Source organism: Cinclus cinclus, chromosome 11 (genome assembly GCF_963662255.1).
Source record: "Cinclus cinclus chromosome 11, bCinCin1.1, whole genome shotgun sequence".
NCBI classification, from domain to species: domain Eukaryota; kingdom Metazoa; phylum Chordata; class Aves; order Passeriformes; family Cinclidae; genus Cinclus; species Cinclus cinclus.
Window position 1 is genome coordinate 13,312,902 of NC_085056.1, and position 12,062 is coordinate 13,324,963.

The following is a 12,062-nucleotide window of genomic DNA, read 5'->3' on the forward strand; positions in this document are numbered from 1 at the left end:
AGCAGATATGAGTCTTCCAAATGATGATGGATTGAAATAATTCATGCAAAAGCCCAGGATATCTCATCTATCCCATCTGGTGGATTTAGTCTCAGGGCCTTTCAGGGACATTATTCAAATGTTTCTGGTAGGAGGTGAATGTAATTGCTGCTTGAGGAGCTATTTGGGAAGAGAGGTTATGATTTCTTTTAATAGAATATTTAATTATAAACTAATAATAAAGCAGCTTATATAAGTTTGTAATGTTTCTGTAAAAGTATTATAGCCCTTTCTTTCTTTCCTCACTGATGGGCTCTTGCTTGTGTTTTATTTGTCTCTTAATGCACCAATGGTGAGTGATGCATAGTGAAAAGGATTTTATGAGAGTCTGCCTTAAATTATTTGCCCAGTGTTTAGTCAGTGCTGCAGGGGCAGAGACAGAAATAGTCTGATTCTTTTTTCCCTAATCTAAGGTAGATGTGACACCTTCTTGTTACTAGGACTGCTGTTCAGCTGTGGTGGTTATGGATTAAATACTAGTGCTGCAGGCACATATTCTCTTACTCCTATAAAATAAGGGGCAGGTGTACTTTGAAAAAGTTTCATTAGCATGATATCTCTTAATGCTGTAAATATACAGAAGCACAAGCAAGATGAATTCAGCTAAACTAAAGAAGGCAGGCTGGTGGGCAAGGAGGAGCCTTGTTTGGTATCAAACAAACAGAGGCTGTGTGATGTTGTGACACAATAAAGTCAATAGTCCTACACCCTGCCATGAAAGTGGGTTTTTTCCTAGCTATGAAAAACTGAAGCTATGAGCATTGGTTTCCAGTTTCTTGCTGGGTGAAACAAGCACAAAATCTGTCCATTAGAATCTTGTTTCAGACTATCTCATGGTTAGTGAATGCAGGAGGGCCGATCAGATATCAGTGCGCAGAAGGGTGGGGAATATGATCAGCAACATTCAGAGCCTCTGAAACACACTGGGTGGGTGTAGGGAGCAAGTTCTGTACCACGAGTAAAAATCTGACAGTCTATTTGAAAACTGTGTTTATATTTCAGAAAATACTCTGTGAGTTATAGCAAGTTATTAAAGTACCACAGGCAGTGTTACTGTCTCTCTGTGCAGACTGTAATTGTGGAAAGGGCTGGGTATTGAGTCATATCCTACTGTAAAGTACAAGTTCAACAGGCATAAAATTTTACACTTCCCAACATTTGATCTGAGTTAAGAGCCTTTCTGTGAGTTCTGTGTTCTACTAAGTGATTTGACACTCTAGGCTACTGAACAATAGGTGCACATTTTCTATTATGTGTATCTTGGGAGAAATAAGGTCTATGTATATATGTGTATCTGTCTTTGTGTGTGTTTATAGGGCACACACTGTAGTGGCTGCAGCCTTCTGTGTTCCCTTTCAACCAGGTTGCTCCCTGAAGCTCTCAGCAAACACCATATTGGAGACATCTGTGATACCTCAGTCCCCCTGGACTCCCACCCAAAGTAAGGCTCTGCAGACAAGGTAATTAGTTCCCAGGTGAACAGAATATATACTGGAATGATGGGGAACTGATATAATGGAAACAGCTGACAGACCTTTCTGAATTAAGGTTCTTCTATGCCACATGATCTGCAAATCCACAGTAAAAGAGAGTCATGTTTTGGGGGGTTTTCTTGTTTTAACAGGGCAGGTTTAGTTCGAGAAGGTACTCACAGCTCATGGCACTTAGGGGCCTAAAGATAGAGAATAGAACTCTGGCATTTTCAGAAATGTATAGGTACATAAATACTTCTGAAGCACCACAGTGCTTCAGGTACAGTGTGACTTTAGCACCTAAGCATTTTTATTTTTTAAAAGCTCTTCTTTTGTCTTCATAGAATATCGCTAAAATGTGATACCCCCAGAAAGGAAATCAGATGTAGATTTGCAAGGGGGGTAAATGTATTTTAGGTCCCATGCAATTAGCACCATCTGGAACAGTGTGTCATATGCCACAGGAAATGCACAACTGCAGCCATGTGGCTGTGCAGCATTTCCATGTAAACTGCCCCAAAAGTGGCTACAGTTTGTTTGAAGATCCATGGAACTCTGAGAGGGGGGAAACTCCAGTGAAACTGTGGACTTGCTAAGCTGGGTGCAGCTCCACTTCTGATCATTGCTTCCATGAAGATGGAAAGCATCTCAGGAGAGAGCCTCAAAGCTAGAGGGATAAATGTGAAGCAGCTGCATGGGAATGAGCAGTTGGAATTTCGGAGTGTGAGGGAAAGGCTGCACTGGTTTCATTACAATTGTTGGTGCAGGCAGAGTTTGTGTTTAGAGTGTCCATCCTGTGCTTGGTGCTTGAATGAGTACCTGAGAAAGCTGTGAGGCCTAAGATACTGAGCATCAGGACCAGTAGTTGTCACTTGCTGGCATTAAAGGCAGTTAGTTCAGGATCTTGTTGCAGAGACCAACCTTGAAATACTTTCATAGGAACTTCAGTGTGCATCAGAATGTCTGGTTTTGTTCAAACCTGCCCAGGATGTTACTTTTCCAGAGCAGAAAGAGCATTTCCATCCATCTGAAGTATGCCAGAGCCATTCCGAATGTCCTTGGCATATTAAATGTATTGATGTTTTGATCTCACATTAATGTGAACTCAGAATCCTCTTGGCCTGAAAGGGAGCTTGTCAAGATGCTCTGTCTCACTCTCCCTCATGATTTTTTTCTTTTGCTGGTGATTTCCAGGCTCATAGTTCATCCTCCACCGTAACTGGTGCACCTGCTGTTCAATACAAAAGCTAGCATAAATGTTTATGTTGCTTACTTGAAGCACTGGTACACAAGCAGTTTTTTTGGTGGGATTTTTTGTCATTATTTTTTGGAGTTTCTGGTTTGGGGCTTGTTTTTTGTTTTGTTTGGGGTTTTGTTGTTGTTTCTGTTGGGTTTTTTGTTTGTTTGTTTATTAATATATCATAGAATGGTTAATGTTGGAAGGGCCACAAAGATCATCCACTTCCAGCCCCATGCCATGGATGGGAACTCCTTCCATTAGAATAAGCTGTTGTGGGTTTAAAATGCAAAACCAGTAAGCAACAGAATGCTTGCATAAAAGTGAGGGAACAGCCATGGTGATTTGGTGTGACTGACAATGCTGTTAATCTGCCTGGCCTGGCAGTTGGGAGGTAAGCTTCTTACAAGTGTTTGTCTCCTTAGGAATTCCCTCTGCTTAACCAGTGATAAAGAGATGATGGTCCGTTTAGCCATAAGGGCTTCTCTACCAGCTGCTTCTGTATTTATTAGCACAGATTCTATAACACAAGAATAATTTATAGTACAATGCCATATCTGATTACAGAAATGTTTTGTGATATTTTCTGTTCCTTGTGAATTCTTTTATATGAGGCAGCCATGCAGAAATGCTTGGATGTGTGAAGTTAGTGAGGCATTTAATTAATTTGCAAGAGCCAATGCACTCACAAATGGAATATTGAACATACCACTTATTTCATTCATGGAACAAAATTGCTTATGGATCAGAAGATGAAAATACTTGCAGTTAGGCATGTTTCTCTGAATTCTAGAGGCATCATAACTGGCCTACAGCTTGGGCTTAATTTGTAAATATCCTAATATGGGGGGTTATGTTTTTACTAGTTTAATGAAGCAAATCCTTCTAGCAAATCCATTCTTGACTTTGTTTCACCTGGACAAAAAAAAAAAAAAGTAAATCTCTTCCTTTTTCTTTGCAATGAAAGTGTGTTATACATTAAAAAAAAGGTTTTGTGTGACCTTACTTTTTGGGTGGGCATGTCTTATTTTTTGGTGGCGGGTGCATTTTGGAGGGGGTAAGTTTGGGGTCTTTTCAGGGGTTTATTTGTTATCATGGGGGTGGGTTCTTTGAGAGAGAAGGGGACTCTTAGTTATTCCTATTGCCTGCAAAAGTGCCATGTGTGGGGTTTGAGTTCACACAAAGTGGGTTAATCTGGGACTGTCATAAAGGGCATATGGTCTTGCAAGGAGCATATGGTCTGGAAGAAATAATTCATTGTCGTGCCCCAGAACTTCCCCAGCTGGTTTGTCCATGGGGTAAACTGAAGTGTTCACTGGGGAAAACAGCACATTACCTGGGGAGGCAGTATCAGCTTTCATTATTTGACCCAGGATGCTCAGTTCCCATTGTATTTACTGGAACTGTTTTCCCTCAAAAAATAGCTCAGGAATTAAAGAAAAATCTTGGCACAAAGACCATCTTTGGAAATCGTCCATATGACAGTGAAATTGCTATTTAGGAAGCTTATAGCCTTATGAATTTCATTAACTATGTCTATTAAATACTCTAAAATTATTCTTAAATATCATACACCATCTTTCCAGTTCCACAGATGTAATTCAGCTGACCTTAACAGAATTACATGCTTGTTGGTTTTTTAAAGTTTGGAGAAAATTGTCTCCATGGCTGAACTTTTTCTACTAAATGTATTATTGAAGAGGCTGCTGATGGTTGCTGTGATTCTGTACATTAGTTCTGTTTGGCCTATTGTTTGCCTACTCAGTGGCAAACATAAGGTTTTGAATTAGAAAATAGAATAGAATTTCAATTGTAGAATCAAGGCAGCCATCTAAAGATCCATGGTTTTTCAGTGCTTATAAAGTTCTAAGCATAAAAATAAAATACTTGGATATTTTTTTAGCCCATCTACAGTAACTTACATCTCTTTACTTCAAATGTTTATATTTGCTTATATTATGCTGATTGATTAGTGATGTATCTGTGTAAACAAAATGCAGTGTGGCCTTAGAGATCCTTCAGCACTTGTAGATTTTATAGCTGAGTATATGCAAGTTAGGATTCAAGATTCCCCATAAACACAGTAAATGTGAAAATCTACTGTTATTGAAGCAAAAGTAAGACTCCAAGCTTGTGTGGCAGACCCCAAGATAATTTCCTAGAACACCCTTTTGGTAAGAGGTATAGAAGAAAAGGAATTCCTTGTGTGTAGATATGATAATTTTGATATGCAAATTCTTGTTTCCATGAATACCACAGTATCGTATCTAAATGCTCCCCTTTTCCAAGTAGCAGAGTCAACACTTAGTATGCTTATTCCTTTATTCCTTCTGTTTGGGGAAGAAAATAAAATAAAATAAAAAGGAAAATTAGTGTGGGGCTTTTTTTCCATTTTTCTTTGGCATTATCAGTACTTGTGTTCCTTACATGCTCTGCAATGAATCTTTTTGGGAATTCTAAGCATGTTTAATAAAAGATATTATATGTCTTTTATTGTCCCTGCTGTTATATTTGGTTAAAAACTAGTGCAATATAGGGCCCAATTTTGCTTACTAAAGCAATATAATCCCAGTTCAATTTGAGTCAGAAAGGACCTCAGGACATTACTAGTCTATGCTCTTACTGAAAGCAGGGTCAGCTACAAGATCAGTTTGCTCAGAGCCTTATTGAGCTGTCTTTGAAACCTCCAAGCACTGAGATGAGGCACCTTGTTCCACTGCTGAGGTGTGCTCATGTCCCAAAGATTTCTGTCCTCAAATCAATCTGCCTCTCTCTCAATTCAATTTGTCTTTTATGTCTCATCCTTTGACCACACCTTGCTGTGAGGAGCCTGCTCCTTCTCCTTCATCAGCTCCCTGTAGGTGCTGGGGAACTGCTTCCCAGTCTCCCCAAAGGCCTTGCTGCTCCCAGCTGTGTCAGGGCTCTTTGCTCTGTCTTTAACAAGTGCCAGGTCCAGGGAGGACAATCCCCTCCCTGGATCTGCAGCCTGTTTCTGGGGTGCTGGAGGACAAACCCCTCCCTGGATCTGCAGCCTGTTTCTGGGGTGCTGGAGGACAATCCCCTCCCTGGATCTGCAGCCTGTTTCTGGGGTGCTGGAGGATAATCCCCTCCCTGGATCTGCAGCCTGTTTCTGGGGTGCTGGAGGACAATCCCCTCCCTGGATCTGCAGCCTGTTTCTGGGGTGCTGGAGGATAATCCCCTCCCTGGATCTGCAGCCTGTTTCTGGGGTGCTGGAGGACAATCCCCTCCCTGGATCTGCAGCCTGTTTCTGGGGTGCTGGAGGACAATCCCCTCCCTGGATCTGCAGCCTGTTTCTGGGGTGCTGGAGGACAATCCCCTCCCTGGATCTGCAGCCTGTTTCTGGGGTGCTGGAGGACAATCCCCTCCCTGGATCTGCAGCCTGTTTCTGGGGTGCTGGAGGACAATCCCCTCCCTGGATCTGCAGCCTGTTTCTGGGGTGCTGGAGGACAATCCCCTCCCTGGATCTGCAGCCTGTTTCTGGGGTGCTGGAGGACAATCCCCTCCCTGGATCTGCAGCCTGTTTCTGGGGTGCTGGAGGACAATCCCCTCCCTGGATCTGCAGCCTGTTTCTGGGGTGCTGGAGGACAATCCCCTCCCTGGATCTGCAGCCTGTTTCTGGGGTGCTGGAGGACAATCCCCTCCCTGGATCTGCAGCCTGTTTCTGGGGTGCTGGAGGACAATCCCCTCCCTGGATCTGCAGCCTGTTTCTGGGGTGCTGGAGGACAATCCCCTCCCTGGATCTGCAGCCTGTTTCTGGGGTGCTGGAGGACAATCCCCTCCCTGGATCTGCAGCCTGTTTCTGGGGTGCTGGAGGACAATCCCCTCCCTGGATCTGCAGCCTGTTTCTGGGGTGCTGGAGGACAATCCCCTCCCTGGATCTGCAGCCTGTTTCTGGGGTGCTGGAGGACAATCCCCTCCCTGGATCTGCAGCCTGTTTCTGGGGTGCTGGAGGACAATCCCCTCCCTGGATCTGCAGCCTGTTTCTGGGGTGCTGGAGGACAATCCCCTCCCTGGATCTGCAGCCTGTTTCTGGGGTGCTGGAGGACAATCCCCTCCCTGGATCGGTTCCTACCAGCACAGCTCAGTATACTGGGGCCATCCCAGCTGCTGGAGCACACTGTGGGTTTGTGTTTGCCTTGCTGGGAACCAGGATCCAGCTCCTTCCCTGCACAGCTGCTCACAGCCAGACACTCCTCACTTTGTGTTCTCCACAGGGTTGTTCCATCCCAAATGTAGGACCCTGCCCTTGTCCTTGTTGAATTTCAGAAGTTTTGTGCTGACTCAAGCCACCAGCCTGTCTTAAATCCCTCTGGATGCATTCAAGTCTCTTAGTGGCTTCACCCAGTTTAGTCACACCAACCAAACTCCAAATTTGTCGGGAGGGACCAAGCTGAAATTTTTAAAGCCAAGCTTATAATAAATTTGAAAATACTGAAGAGCTTTCTCATTATGATTTTAGTTTATGGAAGTGCATGTTTGGATATGATTGCAGAAATGCTTTCTGAAACTCTTTAAGGAAGTTAAAGTTAGTGGAGCAAAATTTGGGTTGAGAAGTATGACATGTTTCTGTGGAGGAACAATTAAACCACAGTGGGTTTTGGTAGGATCATCTTTGCATGTTGCTTTTCTTTGTGTATGTTAGTTGGTACACAGAGTTGCAGACATGAAACATCTCTCATATATTTTCTGTGAAGGAAATAATCTTCCTCTGCAGCATTTCAATTTCATTGGCATTTTCACAACAGCCAGGACGTGTAAAATGGGGAGATCACACACGTAGAAAGCCTGCGTGTCAGTGTAAGAGCCTCAACATTCCAGTCTTTTGGCAGCAGAAAATCCTGCCAAGGAAAACTAGCTCAATACCTAAGCAGAACATGTCAACAGGAAATAGGCCATGAAAAGGTTTCCAGCAGAAAGCCACTGGGGCTTCTTAGCACAGTGCGTATAAATTTCACAGATTACACACTTGTTTAGTCATCAAGGTAAATCTGGGCAAGACAAGATCTCTTAACACTAACACAATTAGCAAATGGTATGGAATTGATCAATGTTCCATGTATTACCATTTTGCTTTTAACTCCGACTTTTTAGATGTTCTTTGCCTGTTGAAGTGCACCACATTTGTTAATTAACTCCATCTGCTTAAAGTCTGGTCTGGCAGTTTAATAATATAATGAGTTGCTTTATTAAAAAATTGTGCTTGAATGTGCTACTGTTGGTCAAAACAAAGAGAATTTAAGGCGAATATATCATGGAAATATCCTTATTGTGCAGATGACATCAACATCTCTTAACATATTTTATCTATAGTTCTCCATGTTTGAGATTTATGGGAAATGGTATGCCATGCATTTCATTATGCAAAACATTAAATTTTACAGCATAATCTTGATTACACAAGCCTTTCTATGTAGATCATGTTAAGAAATTTAAATAAACCCACTGAAAGCATGAACGGGCTTGAATTTTGCAGCTTTGAAACTGCAAGTGAAAGAAAAACTGCAAATAATTAATTTCACAGCTTCTTGGTGAATTCTGTTTGAATCTGGTAGAGATATTTGTGTTCATTTATTAGACCCTTATTCAATGTATATTTTTACCACTAAATGCAGATTTTCTTGCCAAAGTCATGGACATACTGTTACATTCTTAATGAATATGGGGAAGGAAAGGATACAGTATTTATATTCGTTGGGTCCATATGTTTAAGTTGCTTTAGGGTGTATATTTCTATTGTATGTAGAAGTACTATCATTTCACATATATCCTGAGGCAAAAAAATGTCTTGATATAGCAACTTAATAGTTATTATTGAATCCCATGCAAATTTCTGACTTACTTTTTTCTCTGGCTTCTTCATTACATGTACTTAATTGTAAATCAGTAAAACATTTTTAAATACTTAATTTTTGCTATTCAAGGAATCTCTGTGCCTGCTCCTGCAGAAGCTGTGAGCATTCTTCCATGTTCATAATTAGTCTCATGATTTCATATAGTTAATAAATAGAATTATACTGCACTTTCATAGTTTATAGCCAAGCAGCCAGTAGATTGCATAGCCTGATATGTAGATGACAGGCAATTGTCGTTCACCTAATAATCTAGATGGTTGTCCTAAGGTTCAGCTTTTTGCATCCTGGGAGATTAAATGCTGCAGATAGAGAATTAGAAGACGCGATGATGACCCATCTAATGATGAGTAAGTGGCTAAGTGAGGGATCCTTCTGCCACCCATGCTGATAGAAATGTTTATCAAAAACAGTGGAACTCCACTGGTAGGAAGTACTGACTTTTTCTTGCATCCATTTCTGTTTTTCAGCAGAACTGAAAAGCACTTTTCCTAATACGTAAATACCTATGTTTAGAAATTGTCACCTATCAAAATTTTGTTTGACAAAACTGAGGTTTAGTAACCTTCCCCTGCTGTTTCACTGTTGTGCTATAAGCTTTCCAAAATATTTTTATAGTTGAAGAGAGGCTTTCCAAATATTTGCAGATGTTGAGTGTTGCTTCTACTTGATATTCCTGTTTACAAATATGCAAGAATCCATTGTAAAGAACTGCTGAAGTAATACAATTATTAATGTGGGTATTGCAGACCCTTTGTATTCCAAGGCTGCACAAAGAGCTGAACTGTGTTAGTTGTATTGACCCTCAGGTCTTCCTGTGACTTGCTGCTTTGCAGGATGGCTTCTGTCTTAACCACACATTTTTGTGTGTTTCCTTCTTCCTTCCTAAATATCTTATAATGCAGTCAGTGTTATGAATATTCAATATGACCATCAAATCATGTGTTTAACTTCATTATTGGAACTTGCCATCTTATGAAGTTATTGACAGTAAAGATTTTGCACAACTCTTTAGATTGCCTAGATGAGTATAAATGGCATGATCCAAGAAGGGAGCACCTAGTAACCTGGATGTGTTGGGAGTTATGTTTAAAATCTATTGTCAGCCTGCTTTTAGTCCTTTTCTTAGTATTTAATAATATTGTCCCTATTCCAAAAGGAATATGTGTTATATATATATATTTGTACATGTAATAAATGAGATGCAGAATAAAATACAGTTGCCTTAACCACTGGTATTGTCCCCTATGAATTACACAAATTTATTTGTAGGTGGTCTAATGTTTATAACTCAATGGAAAACTGACACTGTCAGGGTGTGAAGATTAGCAAAAATTGCTACAAAATAAGTAGTAGCTGGTGACAAGCACACAGTGTTCTCTCACAAATTCTACCTGCTATCTGCTCTTAGGAGTTTATAACTATGATTAATCTACCTAATTCAAATTGCTTCTTAATCACTGCCAGAGTTCATTGGAAACATACTTAAGCTTAAAAAAACTGTATTTGCAATAATTTATTAGTATCTATTTAATAATAAATAACTAATCCTTGGGGAGTTGACCTGGACTGTCAGCATTAAACAAATCCTGGCTGTAAGTAGATGCAGCTGAAACTTCTTTCCTTTCACTGAAAGTGCCTGGATGGAAAATAAACTCAGCCTATGTAGCTGAGCTTGTGGAGATAATTAGGTTGAAAGTCATATTGCAGATTAAAAATAAGATCCACAGGTTCCTTACGTCTGATGTGGCCTGACTGTGCTGTATCTGTATACACACCTGCCCGAATGTCCTTTTGTTTTCTGGGAATACAATCCTTTTTACCAAAAACATGAGTAATTTGTGTGTTACACTAGGACAATCTCTACTGACTTCTTTAACGTCATGCAGAGAATACATCTGGGTATCCTTTGCTTCAGAAGATGTGTGTCTCTTCTTAAAAGTATAATCCACAGCATTAGCTACCACATGGATTGTAAATGTGCAATTTATCCAGACCACTCTAGCTCATTGAAAATTCTGGCTATAAATATATTTCTGGTAACTGAATATTCAGATATATACCTAATGGAATTTTCAGAAGTGCCTAACTGGCTCCTTCCCATTGATGTCAAAGGAAAACAAGTGCTTTTGGAGCACTACTCTTCTGCCAGAAGTTTTTATTATTAATTGAAAACAGCTCAGGTTATATATTATGAGCACTTTTCAGTTTGGTTTCCCGAAGTGTCTCCATAATGTCCAGGCAATATTTATTTGGCTTGACAGAGTTAAAAGGGATTGCACAACCTGAGTAATTTACTGTTTCAACGGATGCTTAGCTAAGGGTGTGTTGTTTGGCACAGGTTCAAACAGGCACTAATTAGAAAACAATGTGAGGGTCAAGGTGATGACTGAAAAGGCCTTACTTTGCTAAGCTCCATCATGCATTACTTAATTTTACCAGTGTTAAAAGAGACTTTAGAACACTATGGGAACATGTATGGTCAAAATGGTCTTTCAGGGGGAATTTTAACGTCTCAAAACAAAACAGCTGGGTGTTAAGCAACTGGGGAAAAATGAGAGTAGTCAACTTAATAAAATTGCAAAGTAAAGTGAATTCTCTGTGTGCCCAGGGCAAGATCATGATTCTCTGACTAATGATTATTAATTTAATAGGAAAATTAATTGTGAAGGGGAAAAAAGTGCTTACCCAGAGCTGGTTTGCATTGTAGATACTCAGAAATGACAGTTCTTGAAGTTGGCTTGTGCCTTGTGTATCACATGTAATATTACTGCTTTTAATTTATCATTAATGTCATCATTTTTTATCTTTGCATTTGGTTATCTAGTTGTTTATAATAAAGTCCACATTGAGCTATGATTAGGATAATTGAAGGAATCTTAAAGATGATATCTAGGATAGGTTGCTCAATCATTTCTGTTGTGCAATCTGATTGAAAGGAGAAAGGGAGATTTGTGCTGATTGTGAACTTCATCAGTTTTAATGTTATAAATCTAAGGAATCCTAGAAACCAAAACAATAAAGGCCTTTATTTTTAGTTTTTCTTGTTAGTTCACAGGTCTTTGCTGGGTTCTATATTGCAAACTGCAACATTGCTTTGCTTTTTACTTTTAATTACTTACAGAGACCTAGAAATTCTTGGGTAGGGTCTTGTAAGTGGTGGCTGATTTCATCATGTCAAATGTGACACTTACGGTGTGAGAATGGTGAGTAAATTTTTCTTTTGGATTACTGTAGCTGCTTTCTTCAGACATGGGTATGATTTTTGCTTTAGTCTTTTTATAAAGGAATTGTAGCTCAGGTCTTTTTTGAGGTGTTTCAGCTCTGCTGAACGATTTGCAGGAAAATTATTGACAAAACTGTATTTCTTAAGAATAGCCTCAGCCTGAGGTCTGAGTGGAATCTCCAGTCATCCTTTCCAAGCCAAATGATACTAAGAGGACA